Genomic DNA, 19,922 nt, shown 5'->3' on the forward strand with positions numbered 1-19,922 from the left:
AGTGAAGACTCTCCAGGCAATAGTGGCACGCACATCAAAAGCATAACTATGCACGCCAGATGACAAGCACCAGTGGCACAGCTAGACAGGTTGCAAAGCACTAAGTTTTGCAGGGAGCCTCATCATGGCATTCATGCAAGCAGCCCCTCCCTCTCCCCTTTGGAGCCATACCGGGCAGTGGAAACAAAAATGATTCGCTGCCATTTTGCTCCTATTGCCCGAATTGGCTCTGAAGGGGAGGAGGAGGGGCAACTTGCATGCTGTGATGAAGCTCCCTGCAAAACATAGTGCTTTGCACCCTTCTAGCTACACCACTGACAAGTGCATAATGCAGACCAGCCCTTAATGAAGATGTCTGTGTGCTGTGCTTCAATTTATGATTGGATATGTTTGGTCAGCATTTATAGTAGGTGTCACGGGACCTCTACCAGCTGGACATGTGAGCTTCCTTCAGTGAGAAGTATTGTCTGAGAAGATCTGAAAGCCTTTGATCTGTGAAAGCAGCTTTACCCAAGCGGTTCATCACATGACAATCACTGAACAACAACCAAGCAGGTCACCCATTCCCACAGTGTTCCATATTATGCATGGTTGTGTTTGAAACAGGAAACACCATAGGGCTGTAAATGCAGTGTAAATGCAGTTCACTTTAGCACAAATGACCAAGGATGTAACATATGAATGCAGAACTATGAGTTTCATTTGGGGACACATCTTGACAAAGCCTCTAGGGGGTAAGCAGACATAAATATCTGGATCCCGTTTGGTAGCGAAAGAGAACCACTGGCATTCCTGGAAGGGGGAGAAAGCAGTAAGTTTCTTCAGATACTGTGACACCCGTGTAAAGCACCCCTTTCAATTCAGCGACCAAGCCAGTCGTGGCTGCGAAAGCAAAACCAAGGCGCCTCCTCCACTTTGCTCTCACCTTTCTGAATGGCTTGGAAATCAAGAGGGAGGGCTGCTTACACAGGCCACTAGGCACATGAAGAAACTTATTGCTTTGCACCCCTGCCAGGACTGATGATTATGGTTCTCATATATTTAGCACTGGGACCCATTTGATGTGATGTCATGACTGGAAGTGACATCATCAAGTGGGAACATTTTTAACAATGTAATGCTATCCACACTTACCCAGGAGTAAGTTCCAATTATTATCATTGTTAAAAGAATATACATAGTAGCTTGTTAAAAGTACAGACCTGTAACATTTCCCCAAATGCAGTCACATACCATGGTAGCATCAAGTCTAATACATTAAAAATAAAATGTTGAAATGAATGGGGACCCACCTGAAATTGGTTTGCGATCCACCTAGTGGGTCCCAACCCACAGTTTGAGAAACACTGTAGCATATGATATAGGAAGAAAGCAGTGAAAACTGGCAAGTACTAGAACTTGCAGGAGGTAAGTAAGGGACACTAAAATCTAAAGGGAGGGACAATGACTGACAGGAGAGAAGCATTTCATAGTTATCCACTGCAGCCTCCTGTAGATAAAAATTTGAGGAATAATTGTATGTAGATAAGTAGAAATATATTTTTGCACACTGAAACTCCTTTATTCATGCAGAGAGATTTGAGAATTTCCAATTTTACAACCAAATTAGCTGCAAGGTCTTTCTTGAAGCAAAGCAGCCTCACCATCTGTGAATTAAATACCACAAAGAGATGTAATGTTCCCAGAGCTGCTCAGAGGAGTGCTGTTATTAGTACCGCAAATTCAGAAACCTCAGCACTCATTACATCTCAATAAAATGCCTTCAGCTCAGGAAATATTGTATTATTTAAAGAGCTGGGTAAACAAATTGGCTTCAAGGAGCACTAGGCAAATGTAAAAGGTGGAGGGTTCTTTTATCACAAGGTCAGAATCTTTAAAGGAGTTTGGCTCCATCAATCAGAAGTCAGCCATTGTTCAGGGAGATGAGGAGTGCTGAGAATGCACAGTGTTTAAAAATAAGAAAAAAAGTTCTTAAGAAAAAAAAAAAAGACTTCTCACTACAGGTGCTTTGAAAAGTTCTTTTGAGGCTCTAGACCAGGGGTCTCCAAACTTTTTGGCCAGAGGGCCGTATCAAATATCTGGTGCGGTGTGAAGGGTCGGAAAAAAATTTAAATATAAAATTTAAATAAATTAGAGATGGAACTTAGATGAGTGAATAAATGAATGAATGGGCTCATTCATTCAACCTCTCTGGCCCTCAGAACACCCTCCAGACACAATCAGAGCACAGTTCTGGTCATGTACAGTTGAGTGGGCCAGATGGTTTCAGGGAACAAGAGGCTGGCCACGGGCCAGAAAGAGGCTTGCTGCGGGCCGCATCTGGCCCCGGGCCAGGGTTTGGAGACCCCTGCTCTAGACAACAGAAAAAGCAACAACTGTGTGCTCAAATTCCTTTCATACCTCTGCAGATTTGTCTCCAGGACCAGTATTTACATAATTATGGGCATTTCTCATAAATGCATATACCAGTGGTTCTCAAACTTTTAGCACCAGGACCCACTTTTTAGAATGAGAATCTGTTGGGACCCACCAAAAGTGAGGTAATGACCAGAATGTTATTATCAATCAGGGAAAATTATTAACAATCCTAGGCTGCAATCCTACCCACACTTGTTCAGGAATAAGTCCCATTTATTATCATTGTTAAAAGCATATACATAGTAGCCTGTTAAAAGTACAGACTTATAATATTTCCCCAAAAGCGGTCACATACCATGGTAGCATCAAGTCTAATATAGTAAAAATAAAGTATTGAAATGGAGACCCACCTGAAATTGATTGTAAACCACCTATTGGGTCCTGACCCACTATTTGAGAAACATTGATATACCTCATTTCCCCCCATCCAAGTCTGTAAAACATGCCATTCAGATATTCATCTAGAAGCCTTTCAAATGCCTGAAACTCACAGCAAAAAAAGAAATAAAGAATGGAAAACAGTTTCCTTGGCAGACATAGGTCTGATTAATGTTTGGATAGCTGAATCATATTTTAAAAAATGGCCCTTATTCCAGTCTCGGTGTCTTCCCCCGTGTTGCTCTCTATTCCTAAAACATTCTTATGCTCTCTATCAGATAGCAAATAAAATAAATAAATAAATAAATAGCTGCCCTCTCCCCTGCTCTATCAATCTCTCTGGTTCATTCTTTTAGCCAGACCTTTGCTGAGCTAGTATCACTTTTTCATCCTCTATAGCCATCCAATTCTCCCTAAGCCACCTGCACTACCCTTGTGTCAATCATTGGTTTATCCCTTGTTTATCGTAAATTAGATGACAATGAACTCTCTAGCTGGCATATTTGATGACCTTTGTTTGAGCAGCCACTAGACCTAATAGCAAGTAGTTGCTGAGCTTCTAAAAGTCAAACCTGAGTGGACATGTGCTTTAGCCAGCAGAGCTGACTTATAGAGAGTCATTCACTGGTCTACCACTGGCACCCAGTGAGTTGATCTGGTCTTCATGAGCCATAGCAAACAGCACAGATAAGAAATCTACCAGCCATTAGCAGTTGCACCTTCAGGACTGTGTTGCTTTCAGATTCTATGCAGCATCTATCACAATGACGGAATAAACTAAGATGCTATACTAGTAACAGTAATTTTCTCTGCATTGCACAATAATGTTATTGAAGTGGTAGGTTTCCCTTGCAATACTAGGTTGCATTCTTCTTCATAAAAAACCAACAATGTGGTGCAATTATATTGGTTGCTGGTAGACCCTTATTCAAACCAATGCAAACAAGTTCCTACTAGAAAATTAAATGGCAATAAATAGCACAAAAGTTAGCTTCTTTTATAAGGTTATTGTTGTGAACCAAGGGCAAAGAAAAGAAAACCACCACCACCACCACCCAAAAAAACAACCCAAAAGCACACAGCAAAACATAATCCTTTAGTCTTCATACAAGCTTAAGAAAGAGTGTCGGGAAAAGATAGACAGTTTTTTAAAAAGCAAGGAAAAGTATTAATGGGTTTCTTTTGGTGAGCTTCCTCAGAATACAATAAAAGTTACATAAAAGAAATGCTTTCCTAGATCTCTCCAGGTGTTCAGTATGAAAGAATAGCTTCTTAAAGTTACCCTTTTTCCTACGCAAGCTTCTGGAATAGACACACATCTAGAACATGGAACAGACAACAAATTCCTAGTGCCTTTATACCCAGTTGCTAATCAAATGAAAAGGAACATACAGGTATAACCTAATTATCCACTGATTTTTTTACCTGTGGTTTTATTTCTACATAATGAGAAGGGCCCTTTAAATCGAAGGAAAAAACCAGGTTAATTAATAAGGTTATTAATGAGGTTATTATTAAACCAGGTTTCAGAGACCACACAGAGACCACACAGAGGCATGGGGGGGGGGGGAACTCTCCAAGGAGAGCACTGAACCTCATGGGTTCTTATTAAAAATCAAACCCACAGTCACATCTGCAGGACAAGTAGACATGGCAATCTACTGAATCCTGTTTTAGGACAGGATTAACTCGTGTAGATTACTCGTGTAGATTACTCGTGTAGTCACTTTAACTCCTAATAATCCAATAATGCTCTTAAACTGAGTTCAAAATATAGGTGTTAAGGAACAGAAAACAGAGAGATCCAGGAATCTGAAAAATGAACAAAATAAAAGGAACATGGTGGTTTCAAAGTTCTAAAGTGTTCTTATAATCCTTCAGCAAACTATGCAATTATTGGATAACCACTGAACAAACAGCTTTGAAAGATTATACACTTTCAAAGAGAAATTAATGTGGTGATGTTCTCCAGAGTCAAAGAAAGTAACATACACTGTTTCAAATCAGTTAGCAACTTGTCGTTTCTCATTACTGTTTTTATTACTAACTGATTTGTGGACTGCAAACCACAAAAAGCTGGTGCTGAAACAGAGTTTGATTGGTCTTTTGAAGGGCAACAGATATCTCTGCTGCTTTTGCTGCAACAGACTGACATGGCTACTACACCAATGAAAGAATGATGATGGCTACCAAACTGTCTGTCCACCTATGTTGATGGGGAATAACTGAACTGGACGTTCTTCCATGCAAATGTGTGATTGGTCTGTGGAACTGCTTGCCACAGGATCTGGCGATGGCATATGGCCTGGATGCCTTTAAAAGGGGATTGGACAAGTTTCTGGAGGAAAAATCAATTACGGGTTACAAGCCATGATGTGTATGTGCAACCTCCTGATTTTAGAAATGGGCTATGTCAGAATGCCAGATGCAAGGGAGGGCACCAGGATGAGGTCTCTTGTTATCTGGTGTGCTCCCTGGGGCATTTGGTGGGCTGCTATGAGATACAGGAAGCTGGACTAGATGGGCCTATGGCCTGATCCAGTGGGGCTGTTCTTATAATGAGATGGACAGGGATCATGCAAGCACATTGTCTTATTCATGAAAATGCCATTCATGCTCATGAAATGATCTTGTTTCTATGAACATATGAAGCTCTCTGCCTTATATTAAGTCAGGTCATTGGTCCTGTCACTGTCCATCAGGTCATTGATGCATCTAGGCCAGTAATGCCTACTGGTAGCACATTAAGAGATTGTCCTCAGCCCTGCTAACTGGAGATACTGGGAAGTTAAACTTGGGATAATCTGTATGCAGACTAAGCTGTAGACATCAAACGAGGATTTCGGTTGGATTGGGCTGATAAATGGTTTTGGAGGAAAACCTGCAATTTGAATTCTAAACAACTTCCAAAAGTTGTTTAGGGCTCTGGAGGATGCCATGATGTGCCTGATCCAGTGGGGCTGACTCCATGCAGGACTGGGGTGCCAGTCCTGCAGACCTGCCTTGTGCCAGATCTGTGGATGAATAATAAGAAAAGGTTGCTTCTACAGACTGCAGTTCTACAGCTTATAAATAAACACACACAAAAGCAAGCGCACACACGCACATATGCTGAGGAGGAGAGTTTGGCTGTATTGATTACTGAACCGACGATGGGTGGCCCAAGAGTGTCTATTATGAAAGGTGATGTCTTAGAGCCCGATCATAAGAACATAAGAACAGCCCCACTGGATCAGGCCATAGGCCCATCTAGTCCAGCTTCCTATATCTCACAGCGGCCCACCAAATGCCCCAGGGAGCACACCAGATAACAAGAGACCTCATCCTGGTGCCCTCCCTTGCATCTGGCATTCTGACATAGCCCATTTCTAAAATCAGGAGGTTGCACATACACATCATGGCTTGTAACCCGTAATGGATTTTTCCTCCAGAAACTTGTCCAATCCCCTTTTAAAGGCGTCTAGGCTAGACGCCAGCACCACATCCTGTGGCAAGGAGTTCCACAGACCGACCACACGCTGAGTAAAGAAATATTTTCTTTTGTCTGTCCTAACCCGCCCAACACTCAATTTTAGTGGATGTCCCCTGGTTCTGGTATTATGTGAGAGTGTAAAGAGCATCTCCCTATCCACTCTGTCCATCCCCTGCATAATTTTGTATGTCTCAATCATGTCCCCCCTCAGGCGTCTCTTTTCTAGGCTGAAGAAGCCCAAATGCCGTAGCCTTTCCTCATAAGGAAGGTGCCCCAGCCCCATAATCATCTTAGTCGCTCTTTTGCACCTTTTCCATTTCCACTATGTCTTTTTTGAGATGCGGCGACCAGAACTGGACACAATACTTCAGGTGTGGCCTTACCATAGATTTGTACAACGGCATTATAATACTAGCCGTTTTGTTCTCAGTACCCTTCCTAATGATCCCAAGCATAGAATTGGCCTTCTTCACTGCCGCCGCACATTGGGTCGACACTTTCATCGACCTGTCCACCACCACCCCAAGATCTCTCTCCTGATCTGTCACAGACAGCTCAGAACCCATCAGCCTATATCGAAAGTTTTGATTTTTTGCCCCAATGTGCATGACTTTACACTTACTGACATTGAAGCGCATCTGCCATTTTGCTGCCCATTCTGCCAGTCTGGAGAGATCCTTCTGGAGCTCCTCAGAATCGCTTCTGGTCTTCACCACTCGGAAAAGTTTGGTGTTGTCTGCAAACTTAGCCACTTCACTGCTCAACCCTGTCTCCAGGTCATTTATGAAGAGGTTGAAAAGCACCGGTCCCAGGACAGATCCTTGGGGCACACCGCTTTTCACCTCTCTCCATTGTGAAAATTGCCCATTGACACCCACTCTCTGCTTCCTGGCCTCCAACCAGTTCTCAATCCACGAGAGGACCTGTCCTCTAATTCCCTGACTGTGGAGTTTTTTCAGTAGCCTTTGGTGAGGGACCGTGTCAAATGCCTTCTGAAAGTCCAGATATATAACGTCCATGGGTTCTCCCGCATCCACATGCCTGTTGACCTTTTCAAAGAATTCTAAAAGGTTCGTGAGGCAAGACTTACCCTTACAGAAGCCATGCTGACTCTCCCTCAGCAAGACCTGTTCATCTACCGTATTTTTCGCTCCATAAGACGCACTTTTCCCCCCCCAAAAAGTGGGGGGGAAAGTGTGTGCGTCTTATGGAGCGAATACTGCAAAAAAACAAACAAACAAACAAAAAAACTCCGCCCCCGCCCCCTACCTGCTCTGCTCTGCTCGCCTTCCCAGGAAAGTGTGGGTGGGATGGCAGTCTTGCTGAGCAAGCCCCGAGAGCAGGGGTGCTCATTATGTCGATTGAGAGCTACCAGTCGATCTCCAGGCAAAATGAGTCAATCGCAGGCTTCTCTCCCATCCAAGCATCCCTAGGAGTGAGCCCCTGGCAGGCTTGTGAGCCCAGGGAGGGAGCCTAGGGAGTGAGTCCAGGGAGCCCAGGGAGTGAGCACCTGACGGTTCTGTGTGGTTCTGTGTGCAAGGGGTTTTGCACTGGTCTTGCTGTGATGTCTATACAGAGATCTTCCCTCCCCCACACCTTTCCCCTGCTTTTGCACTGGTATGTATGGAGATCTGCGCCCCCCCCCCACTTCCATCTGTTGGTTCTGTGTGCAAGGGGTTTTGCACTGGTCTTGCTGTGATGTCTATACAGAGATCTTCCCTTCCCCACACCTTTCCCCTGCTTTTGCACTGGTATTTATGGAGATCTGCCCCCCCCCACTTCCATCTGTTGGTTCTGTGTGCAAGGGGTTTTGCACTGGTCTTGCTGTGATGTCTATACAGAGATCTTCCCTTCCCCACACCTTTCCCCTCTTTTTGCACTGGTCTGTATAGAGATCTGCTTCCCCCCCCCCCTTGTATTGGAATCCAGGAAGATCTGGTGAGGAGGTAGATGTGGTGTCAGCAGTGGCCCCTTTAAGGGTAAGGCCTGGGCATCCAGCAGAGTGTGCTGCACAGCTGCAGCCACTGGAAGGCAATCGGGCCCTCAGGGATATAAGGAGTACCAGAGGCAGAAAGGGTTTGTGGGTTTTGAAGGAGTGCTGGTTGGAGGTAGGGGAGGAGACTGACTGGGTTTATTGAATTTGGAATTTGACTTTGGATTGTGACTGGACTTGGATACCCTGATGGATTTGACTGACCTACCTGGAACCTGACCTTGGACTGTAATTTGGCTTATTGGCTCTGGACTCTGATTTGGTAACTCTGATTGATGGGACTGATTTACTTGGCATCTGTGGACTGGAACTGGACTCACTTTTGCTTGCTGCACTGGTGAGTTGCACAAGGGGGACTGATCAGCCTTAAGCGGGCACAAGGCCCAGTGGTTTGGAATTTGGCAGAACATCATTGTAGCAGAAAGATAATGTGATCCCCTATTTGTGTGCACCTGCTTTTGTGAGCTTCATAAATTCTGACTCTAGCGATGATGAGTTCTTGGGGTTTCCAGAAAACTAGAGTACTCAAACCTTTAAATCTCTCCATTTGTTAATGACAGTGATAATGGTTCTTAATGCCACTGTTGACTGCTGTTCACTTTACATGGTTCAAATGTTATTCTGTTATAGTTTATTAAATATTTTATTACACTATTTGGTTCAGAATATTTTTTCCCTTGTTTTCCTCCTCTAAAAACTAGGTGCGTCTTATGGTCAGGTGCGTCTTATGGAGCGAAAAATACGGTATGTGTTTTGAGATCCTATCTTTGATGAGGCATTCCACCATCTTACCCGGTATAGATGTTAGGCTGATCGGCCTATAGTTTCCCGGGTCCCCCCTCTTTCCCTTTTTAAAAATAGGCGTGACATTTGCTATCCTCCAATCTTCTGGCACTGTGGCCGTTTTGAGGGACAAGTTGCATACCTTAGTCAAGAGATCTGCAACTTCATTCTTCAATTCCTTAATAACTCTAGGGTGGATGCCATCAGGGCCCGGTGACTTATTGATCTTTAATTTATCAATGAGGTCTGAAACATCTTCTCTTTTAACCTCTATCTGACTTAACTCCTTGGTCAGGAGGGGCCGTTTGGGCAGCGGTATCTGCCCGAGGTCTTCTGCCGTGAAGACAGATGCAAAGAACTCATTTAATTTCTCTGCCATCTCTAAGTCTCCTTTTATCTCCCCTTTCCCTCCCTCACCATCCAGAGGGCCAAACGCTTCTCTGGCGGGTTTCTTGCTTCTAACATATTTGAAGAAGCTTTTGTTATTCCCCTTAATGTTGCTGGCCATGCGTTCCTCATAGTCTCACTTGGCCTCCCGTATCACCTTCTTACATTTCTTTTGCCACAGTTTATGTTCCTTTTTATTCTCCTCATTAGGGCAAGACTTCCATTTACGAAAGGAAGCTTCCTTGCCCTTCACAGCCTCTCTAACTTGGCTGGTTAGCCATGCGGGCACCCTCCTGGATTTAGTGGAACCCTTCTTTCTTTGTGGTATACACCTCTGCTGGGCCTCTATTACTGTTGCTTTAAGCAGCCTCCATGCACTCTGGAGAGATTGGACTCTTTTTACCCTCCCTTTCAACCTCCTTCTAACCAGCCTCCTCATTTGGGGGAAGTCCGCCCGTCAGAAGTCAAGGGTTTTTGTTAGAGATTTGCCTGGTATTCTTCCCCCAACGTGCATGTCAAAACGGATCGCAGCATGATCACTGTTCCCCAATGGCTCAGTAACGTTTACATCTCTAACCAGGTCCTGCATACCGCACAATATTAAATCCAGAGTCACCTGTCCTCTGGTGGGCTCCGTGACTAGCTGATCTAAGCCACAGTCATTTAGCACGTCAAGAAATCCGGTTTCCTTATTGTAACCAGAACACAAATTGACCCAGTCAATATGAGGATAATTGAAGTCCCCCATGATTACAACCCTGTCCTTCCTTGTCACCTCCCTGATCTGTTTCCTCATTTCAAGGTCCCCATCCGATTTCTGGTCTGGAGGACGATAGCACGCCCCCAGTATTACATCGCTGCACAAGCCTGGTAATTTAACCCACAGAGATTCTACGGTGGAGTCGGACCCACCTTCAATCTCTACTTTGCTGGATTCTATCCCTTCCTTAACATAAACGGCCACCCCACCTCCAACACGCCCCTGCCTGTCCCTCCTGTAGAGTTTATAGCCCGGGATTGCGGTATCCCACTGATTCTCCGCATTCCACCAGGTTTCCGTTATGCCCACTATGTCAATGTTTTCCCTTGTCACCAGACATTCCAGTTCTCCCACCTTTGCTCGTAGACTTCGGGCATTCGCATAAAAGCATTTGTACACGGAATGCCCTAGGATGGGCTGCTTATTCGCTCCTTTGTCCCCACATCCTCTCAGTGTGCCAAACTGTCTATCACATCCCATCACGCTACCTTTCCCAATTTCTTCTCCTACTCTTCCTTTGTCTTGTTGTTCTCTAACCTCCCCATCCTCATCCCATAGGGATGAGGAGTCCCGAACCGGATGCCCCTCGGCTCCTGTCGGCCTTCCCCTAGGGATCAGTTTAAAAGCTGCTCTGCCACCTTTTTAATGTTATGCGCCAGCAGTCTGGTTCCATTCTGGTTCAAGTGGAGCCCGTCCCTCTTGTACAGGCCCCGCTTGTCCCAAAACATTCCCCAGTGCCTAATGAATCTAAACCCCTCCTCCCTACACCACCATCTCATCCACGCATTGAGACCCCTGATCTTCGCCTGCCTAGCTGGCCCTGCGCGTGGAACAGGTAGCACTTCCGAGAACGCTACCTTTGAGGTCCTGGCTTTCAGCTTCCTGCCTAAAAGCCTAAATTTGGCCTTCAGGACCTCCCAGCTACACTTGCCCACGTCGTTGATTCCGACATGCACCACAGCCGCTATCTCTCCCCCAGCACTGTCTACTAGCCTGTATAGACGAGAAGTGATGTCCGCAACCTTCGCACCAGGTAGGCAAGTCACCATGCGGTCCTCACATCCATCGCAAACCACCCTCTCTATGTTTATAATAATTGAATCCCCCACTACAAGAAGCCCCCGACCCTCCTCCCGCCGAGGAGTATCCTGAGTGCGTTCGGATACGGGCCCATCCCCTGGAGAAGGGGTCCCCCCTAGGGGATTGTTTCCCTCCTCTCCAGGATGACATCCTCCAGTCCCGAGACTTCCCACCCGGGCAGCTGAGGAGCTGCACGCCTGAGGTTGGGACGAAGCCTGATTGTCCCCGGAAGTCTCCCCACGGTCCTCCTCTGCCTGCCTGCGCTTCTCCAGGTCGGCCACCAAGGCTTCAAGGGAGCGGACGCGTTCCCTGAGACCCTGGAGCTCCTTGCACCGAGGACACACCCATGACTTATGCCCCAGAGGCATATAATCATACATGTGGCACTCAATGCAGAACACTGGATAGCCCCCACCCTGCTGCTGGCTGTCTGACTGCATAGCTTTTTTGTTATTGTTGTTGTTTTATTTAGGGGTACTTTTAAAAACCCTACACTGGTTAGCAGCCCTCTTCTCAAGGGAAGAGGAAGGGCAGTGTATGGGGCCCTGGCCTCCTCGCCCTGCTGCTCAGAGTAGACCTACGTACCTCCCTTAGGTGCTAACTTTCAATTTTGCTTTAAGGTTGATTTAAAGTTATAAAGTTAAGGTTAGAAGAAGACAGGGAGTTAGAAAGACAAAGAGTTAGAAAGAGTACACTTACCCTCTCGTCGTCTTCCTCCTCTCCTTCTCCAAAACTCAGAGGTCTACTTGCCTTCTCCTCGCCCAGATGCTAAACTCTCAGTTTACCTGGCACTTGGGGTCCCAGAGGCACTTAGGGTTCCCAGAGGCCACATGCGTCTGGAGAGGATCCTGTGCTCTCTGTGCTCTTAGAGCCCGATCCTGGGGCTTACTGCTGGGCTCCCGCCGGAGCTGGCTCAGTCTGTCATGACCCAGAGAAAGCCTCCAGGGACCTCTAATGCAGCATGCTGGCACCTGGTAAAGAATTCCATTTAATGACCAAGGGGATAATCCTAACCAACTTTCCAGCACTGAGGTGAGGGCAATGCAGCTCCGAGGTAAGGGAACAAACATTCCCTTACCTTGAGGAAGCCTTCATGACTGCCCCCCAACTGCACATGCCCCATTGGCACAGCTGGGTCAGTGCTGGAAAGTTGGTTAGGGTTTGGGCCCAAATCACTTAACAACCGGGTTCGTGGAACGTAACCCCATCATTAAGTGACACATAACTGTATTTTTTTTAAAACATTTTTATTCCACTTGGTTTTTGAGGAGGGTGGAACTGCTTAGGGGCCTATTTTTAATTTAACATCTATAGGTCCATAGTTGCTGTTTTTTACACTTTTAATTATGTTATTGCATTTTTTTTTACATCTTTTAACTCACCCAGTATAGTTTTTAATTGTTTTAATTTGTTTTTATTTAAGCAATTTCAGCCAACGTTACATATATGCAACAGGGATCAAATGCTGTACACCTGTGGGTTGGCCAGAAATGGGCTAATGTTTTTGTCAATTGTATGTTTGATTGCATTTTTATTGCTGTATACCACTTTGAATGCTGGAAATGCAGTATAAATATTGTTTGATTAAATAAATAAATATCAACCCCCCCCACACACACACACACAATGTGGTCCCAATCTTAAGTGTACCCACCACCTAAACCAGCCATTTTCAACCACTGTGCCGTGGCACACACAGGTGTGCCACAGGAATTTGGGGGAAAGGTCATTTATTAATAGGGCAAATGGGAGATATGAGCTCCCACTGACAGCATGGTATGACTTGTCAATTGACAAAAACCTGGTGGTGTGCCTTGACCATTTTAGTGAATTGTCAGTGTGCCATGAGATGAAAAAGATTGAAAATCACTGCTCTAAACAGCTACTATTTAGCTTTTAAAAAGAGAAGGTCCAAACTGTGCATTTCTTATAACATGCAATTTGACCTAGAGGGACTCTTATTGCTTCCTATGCTGTGGGGCTGTAATCTGACCAGCAAAATAGGTTTTGCAGTCTGAACACTAATGCAAATTAGGCCCTAAAACTAGGCCACCCTATCCCAATTGAAAAGGATGACTCAAAAGCAACCTGGCGAGTCATACTTACATGCAACTGTTTGGTCAAAGTTGTAAACACTGACTGATTGATTGACCCACATCTTACATAAACTGGTGGGGAAAACACGGTCAGATAAACCCTGCAGACAGAGAAGCAAGGTACAGAGCAGCAGGGTTTGTAGGAAGATGCGCTTCTTCAATTTACAATATCCTTTGAAAGACATTCAATAACAATGTGGATGAAAGAAAAGCTGGTGCAGATAATTTGCCATTTTGAAAGCTTCAAGTCCCCCCCCCCCCAAAAGATGTTAATTAAAAACTCAAAAAGATGTTAATTAAAATCACTAGGTTGTTGAGCTAGCGGAACCTTTGATCTGATTGTCTATGACAATTTGTAGTCTTTTAATTAAGACTCACAACAACATGCTGTGTCAGTAATGTGTTCCTGTAATCATTTTATAGATGGCAAATGGAAACCTTGGAAATCAGAAGGACTACTCAGAAATATTGACTATTATAGCACTTGGTAGTTATATTTCAACAGTCTCTCATTCATGATCTCACTAATAACACAACATTCTTATAAGGTAGGCAAGTATCATTATCTGCATGCTGAAGATGGGAAAGGTAAGAATCTTTGGCCCAGGTCCACAGCTCACACTTTTAGCCTCAACTCTACACTGGCTCTTTTCCCAGCAGAATGTAATACTTGCAATCCCAGTGGTCATTTACTGAAAACACAACTTCAGTGAAAAATAAAACAGCTACCTCCACAATAGGAACTGTGACAGCAAACTACTTTATGATCAATTTAAAAAACACACAATATATCAGACTGTCCCTACCAAAATCAGTAATTCCTGCACATCAGACCGTCATCCAAAATTATATGAAGTAAACCAGGGGTTCCCAATCTGTGCGTTGCGGGAGACCCCATCACTGAGCAACGAGACTGAGGCACATGTCTAAAAATAAGGAGGTGTATCACAGTGGTTAGAGGTGCAGGTGTGAAAAGCAAATGCTCAGAAAAGCCCTCCCACCTGCCCTGGCTCCTTACTGCTTTCTTAAGGCTACTTGTTGATCTCACAACCTGGAAGTGAGTGGCTGGTGACATCATCGCATGATGCAAAATATGTCATCATCATTCACTTCTGAATTCCATGCTGGAGAAGGGAGTTGCCGGCTGGGATGAGTTTGGAAGCACTAGAGGAAACCTATCCTGAGGGATAGAACTGAACGTGTGTCATAATTTGGACTTGACATGTGGTCTCTTTGCCAAAAAATAGGTGGTTGGCACTGATCTGCAGAAGAAAGCAAACAGAATGATCAGGGAGCTGAAGCAGGTTCCCTATAAGAAAAAGTAACAATGCTAGGAGTTTTTTAATTTGGGGAAAAAAATGACTGGGGCTGCAATCCCATCCACACTTTCCTGGGAGTAAGCTCCATTGAACACAATAGGATTTACGTCTGAGTAGGCATACTAGGAGTTTTTTAATTTAGGAAATGACCGGGGTTGCAATCCTATCCACACTTTCCTGGGAGTAAGCTCCATTGAACACAATAGGACTTACATCTGAGTAGACATGCTAGGAGTTTTTTATTTAGAAAAAAAAAGAGTGGGGTTGCAATCCTATTCACACTTTCCTGGGAGTAAAGCCTACAGAACACAACAGAACTTACGTCTGAGTAGTCATGCATAGACTTGCGTTGTAAGCTGAGCTATGACTTCAGCTTTGGAAATTATACATCGTACAGAGAAAGTGGGTAGAGAGAAGCTCTTCATCCTCTCTCACAAGAATGAGAATGAAACTTATAGGTGGGAGATTTAGGGCAGACAAAAATGAAGCAGTTCTTTTTCACATCTACTAATTAATCTATGGAATCTGCTACCACAGGTTGTGGTGATGACAGCCTCTGGCCTAAATAGCTTTAAAAGGAGCTAGACCAATTCATGGAGGCAAGTCTATCAACGACTACTAGCCATGAAGGCATAATGCTACATCTAAGATCAGTAGTTGTCAGGGGGTAACAGCAGAGGGGCATTGCCTTCATTTCCTGCTTCTGGGTTTCTCAGAAGCATCTAGTAGGCCACTGTGGGAACAGGATGCTGAACTCCATGGGGCTTTGAAGTAGGACATTTCTTATGCTCTTATGATATTCCAGCAACCACTCAGTCTCAAAACATGATCATTTTCCAAGCACTGCTGGCAAATCAATTGGTGAGAATGTTTAAAGACTGGGATCCTATTCAGAGACAGCCTCAGGAAATATGGATTTACTATAATTCAACACAGTTACTGTAATTCAACTCTGTTGTCAAAGCATACATAATTGGAACTAGCACGTGCAGAGGACACATGTATCTGAATTGCAGAATTGACTGTGGCAAACCATTGAAACAATGTCCACTGGAGACTGGAGTCACGTGAACAAGGCACTTTCAACAATGTACAACTCTTATACATGAAAAAGTATAATATTGATGCTTATAGATAACACCAAAGGTAGCAAGGGAAATCAGTTGTTGTCCTTCCAAAAATGCTCGCTGCTACCTCATACGTCTCCTTGGAAACACAGTGTAGCTTCATAAATCATATGAAATTGTCAATCAAAGCAGATTAATGTCAAATTCTGAATTAAACTGTTTTAAAGGCTTGCAGGTGGTTTAACATCTAAAAAGTGCTCCCCCTGCTGGATCCCCCTCTTCCAATCCAGCAAACATTGAGCAGTGAAGCTAGCCAGGAGGGATACAATGTTCTTGACACAAGTCCAGAGGCCAGTCCCCTCTGCTCCATGGTTTTCTGGCCACACACAATACCAAAAAAGTCACACTGCTTTCTCCCACAACCAACTGGCTTTGCTCTACCAAATGAATTTTCCCCTGTTGTTGGGTTTGTTTTCCTTTTTCAGTGTCCTCTCAAAAGTGCTTCCCACTATGCCACTGGAAAACGGAAAAGACAGGCTCCTTTCCTATGTCACTATCAGCAAGTGCTCAAAATGAGAGTCAAAACGAGGTGTTGTAGTATGGAAGTTAGACCTGAAAGATCCAGGTTCAAATTCCCGCTCAGCCATAAAGTTTTCTTGATGATCTTGGGCAAGTCACTCTCTCTCAGCCTCACCAGAGAGAAAGTGCGTACAACAAGGAGTGGTTGTTGTGAGGACAAAAGGAGGGGAGGAACTATATACACCATCCTGAACTCCTTGAAGTAAGGTGGTATAAAAATAAGAAAAATAATAAATAGGGAGCAAATGTAGCACAGAGGAAGAACATCTGCATGAAGAAGGGCCCAGTTTCAATCCCTGGTATCTCAAGGTAAGCCAGAGAAAAATTCTTGTCTGAAACCTCGGAGAGCTGCTCTAGCCATCAACAATACTGAACTGGATGGGTCATTGGTCTGATTCAATATAAGGAAGCTTCCTATGACACTGCAGAAAGCAGAATATGTCATCTAACAAAATATCTTGTCACTTCCATAAGAATCTCAGTTGACCTTTAAAACAAATGTCTATCCCTTGTGATATCAATAGAAAATGTGAAAATGCGTGGGCAGTTTCTGCTAAATATTTAAAAACCAGCAGGAGTCTGGATTGAAGCTCACAGTTGTCAGGAGATGATAACTTCTTCAGGAAGCAAGACCTTCTCCAGATTTTGCAATCCTTGCCCTTCTGCCTTAACATCCCTAGCTCATTTGAGTTTTATTTAACACTATTCTCAGCATGATTTTTTTTCTTTTTTCTACCTAACAACCATTGTTAGGACTTTATAGACTAAAGTCGAGTCTTGATAGATTAATGGCCGAGTCCTATCCCCCATTTACAGCAGTCATCCTCATTATTCACTGCCATAAGTCCAATTATGATGGTATCAAAAGCACACTACCATCAGGCACTCCGGAGCCACCGGTGCAAATGTCTGCAGGCTCTGCACACCAGCCAGGGTGCCCCATGGAGTCGCCAGTGCATCAGTGGCTCCCAGATGCCCCACTGCAGCAGGGAAGGAGGCGGAGGAGGCAGTTCAGGTTCAGTTTGAGGGAGGACAGTGGTGGGGACCAGGTGGAACCAGGGATGGTTTGGGAGATGGAAAGGAAGGATCTTAATGGCAGCAGTGCATGCCAAGATCCTATGCAACCTTCCTGTCTTGGACCTGTCCCCAAGAATCTCCTCGGATTTATGTCAGCAAAAGAACTGGCATAGGTCTGAGGAGACCCACTGAAGGCCTAGCGGCCTATGGAGAGATAAGTGTTCTTAGGGCTGTCTGGTTGCCCATCACCACCACAGAATGCAGCACATGCTCTATTGGCAGTTAGTACAACATTGTCTATGCACAAAAGCTTGTAAGTCATTGGGCAGACTGATGTTCTTCTGCATGCATTCTGATAAATGTTTGCACTTAATGGAAAGCCTGCCTGCTCATAACCTATATGCCATAGTTTGCTTAGAGCAGTCAGGCAAACAACTGACCTGGAACAAATGGTTACTTGCCCTAAGCATGCAAAAGGCTAACTGCATGCCCCACTCTCCATTTTGCCCTTCGAAAGTCATGCAAGCGGTTCAATCCTGAAGAGGACCTACAGCAGCAGAACCCCCGATCCACTGTTTTAAGTGCCATGATGGCATGATGTGCCACCATCATGCAGCACACCAGAGCTGTTGGTACCAATGGATGGACACTCCATACACCTCAGCCCACACAAGAGCAAGTAAGATGCTGGAGGTGAGTTCAGGGGAGAGGACTGGGCAGGAGACGGCAGATCTCAGCAACAGCAATCCCCTTTCCTAGCCTAACACCCTTTCCTAGCCCAACAACCCCTCCCTCCCTCTCTTCAGATTAACACCAGCAAATTAGCTGACATTAATTGGAGTCTCAATGACAATTGACAATGGAGACCCATTGACAGACAGACAGCCTCCAGGCAGGTAAGTAAAAAAAATTTTTTTACTTATTTCTCCCAGATTGTCTTGTTGCCCCCCCCGCCCCCGCCCCCATACACTCCATCAGCATGGCTACACAGCACAAAATGTTAGGTGATCGGACTGGGCTGCATGTCCATTTGGTTAGTTATTTGTTTCCTTACATCACAATCTGAACTCCCTCCTCCAAGTTGGTGAAAATCCCTTGCACCAGCTGCTGAGTATTACAAATGCTATAGCACATTAACAGCTACTCGGGAGCAGGCTAGGCCAGAGCGAGGATGCCCGGGAGGGACATGGGACAGGCCAGGGCAACACAGGCCAAATCCTAATCCCCATCTCCAACCCAACCAGCTAGGGTGCAGGCAGGGTGGCCAGGTGTCATAACCGCAAAAGAGGACAAGGCATATATATAGTTCTGCTGGTTTAAAATAAAATTTTAAAAAAAACCAGGCAATGAACATGTTCTAGAAAAGAACAATTATTTCAGCAACACAGTCAAGTTTCATAGGGCTCTGAGCACATAAATAAGATAGAAGGAACTTGCAAAAGACCCCAAAAGTTGTGACTTTATTTTTGTATACCACAGTTACTGCTGATAAAGGGCAACACAGACATTTGTTGCTCATTTAGTAATGTCTAATGATTATTTAGCAGCAACTGTTACCCTGGACATGCCCAATCTTGTCTGATCTTGGAAGCTAAGCAGGGTCAGGCCTGGTTAGTACTTGGATGGGAGACCGCCTGGGAATACTGGGTGCTGTAGGCTTATACCATAATCTTTCGAGACTGAAGGTTGCCAATCAATGATTATTTAAAAACAGGTGCGGTATACCTATTTACAAACAAATGATTGCAAGCACATTATGTGGGGGTGTTCTGCACATGGAAGTGTTGTCCCACGTTCAACTCATGAATTCTCCATCTAAAGAATCTGAAATTGTAAGGATGGAAATGCTTTTCTCCAAGACACTGAAATGCCACTACTCTTAGAGGACACCACACCTTGTGCCCCACCAAACTGAATGGGGCCCACCAGTCGTACAGAGTGAATGAATAGAGGCTCAGTACACTTCAGAGTTTGTTGCCTCCAGAGGACAGCAAAACAGGTCTCCAACATTCTATCTGACATTTCCTCCAGGCATTTGCTTCTGCTTCATTCTCTTCTTCCTTTCTGGATTCCTCTCTGAATCCGGAGAGCAGAACAAAGACAGGCAGTGGAGCTGGCAGCTGCTATATCACCAGGTAAGATTGGCAGTATTAAGCACACCACCTCAGACACCCAAGCATCTTGGGCTAGCCCTGAATGTTGTCCTTAAAACCCTGCTACATCAGCTTAGTAGGCTGTCCTGGGCTAGATGGACCAACAGCATCCAAAGATTCATCTCATGTGTCTCAAAGAAAGCATTACAGCCAGAAATGAAGAGATGTTTATAACCACAGACACAAGGCTGGAGCAAAACTAATCATATCTGCTATGGAGATAGAGATGACAGAAGGCAAAGAGAAAGATGGGAGTGGGGAATTGTCACCATAGGAACTATTCTACAAGTTTGTGCAAAGAAAAAAAAATGCAGGAGACTGAAATGTTTAGAAGGAAACAAATGAGTAACTCCTGGAATGCAGTGGAATTTACATGTAGCAAACAAATGAATCAAGATAAGAGAGAAACAGACTGCTTAG

At 44.6% G+C, this 19,922-nt stretch overlaps 1 protein-coding gene and 1 pseudogene across 1 annotated transcript in view; one reads left to right on the plus strand and one right to left on the minus strand.

Annotated features, from left to right (window-relative positions):
- GUCY1A2 (guanylate cyclase 1 soluble subunit alpha 2) overlaps positions 1–19,922 on the minus strand; it is a 165,531-nt gene that overhangs the window by 92,171 nt on the left and 53,438 nt on the right. The gene's annotated exons all lie outside the window — the stretch shown is intronic.
- On the plus strand, positions 18,889–19,008 carry LOC136646242 (5S ribosomal RNA; annotated as a pseudogene).

Source organism: Tiliqua scincoides, chromosome 3 (assembly GCF_035046505.1).
Source record: "Tiliqua scincoides isolate rTilSci1 chromosome 3, rTilSci1.hap2, whole genome shotgun sequence".
NCBI classification, from domain to species: domain Eukaryota; kingdom Metazoa; phylum Chordata; class Lepidosauria; order Squamata; family Scincidae; genus Tiliqua; species Tiliqua scincoides.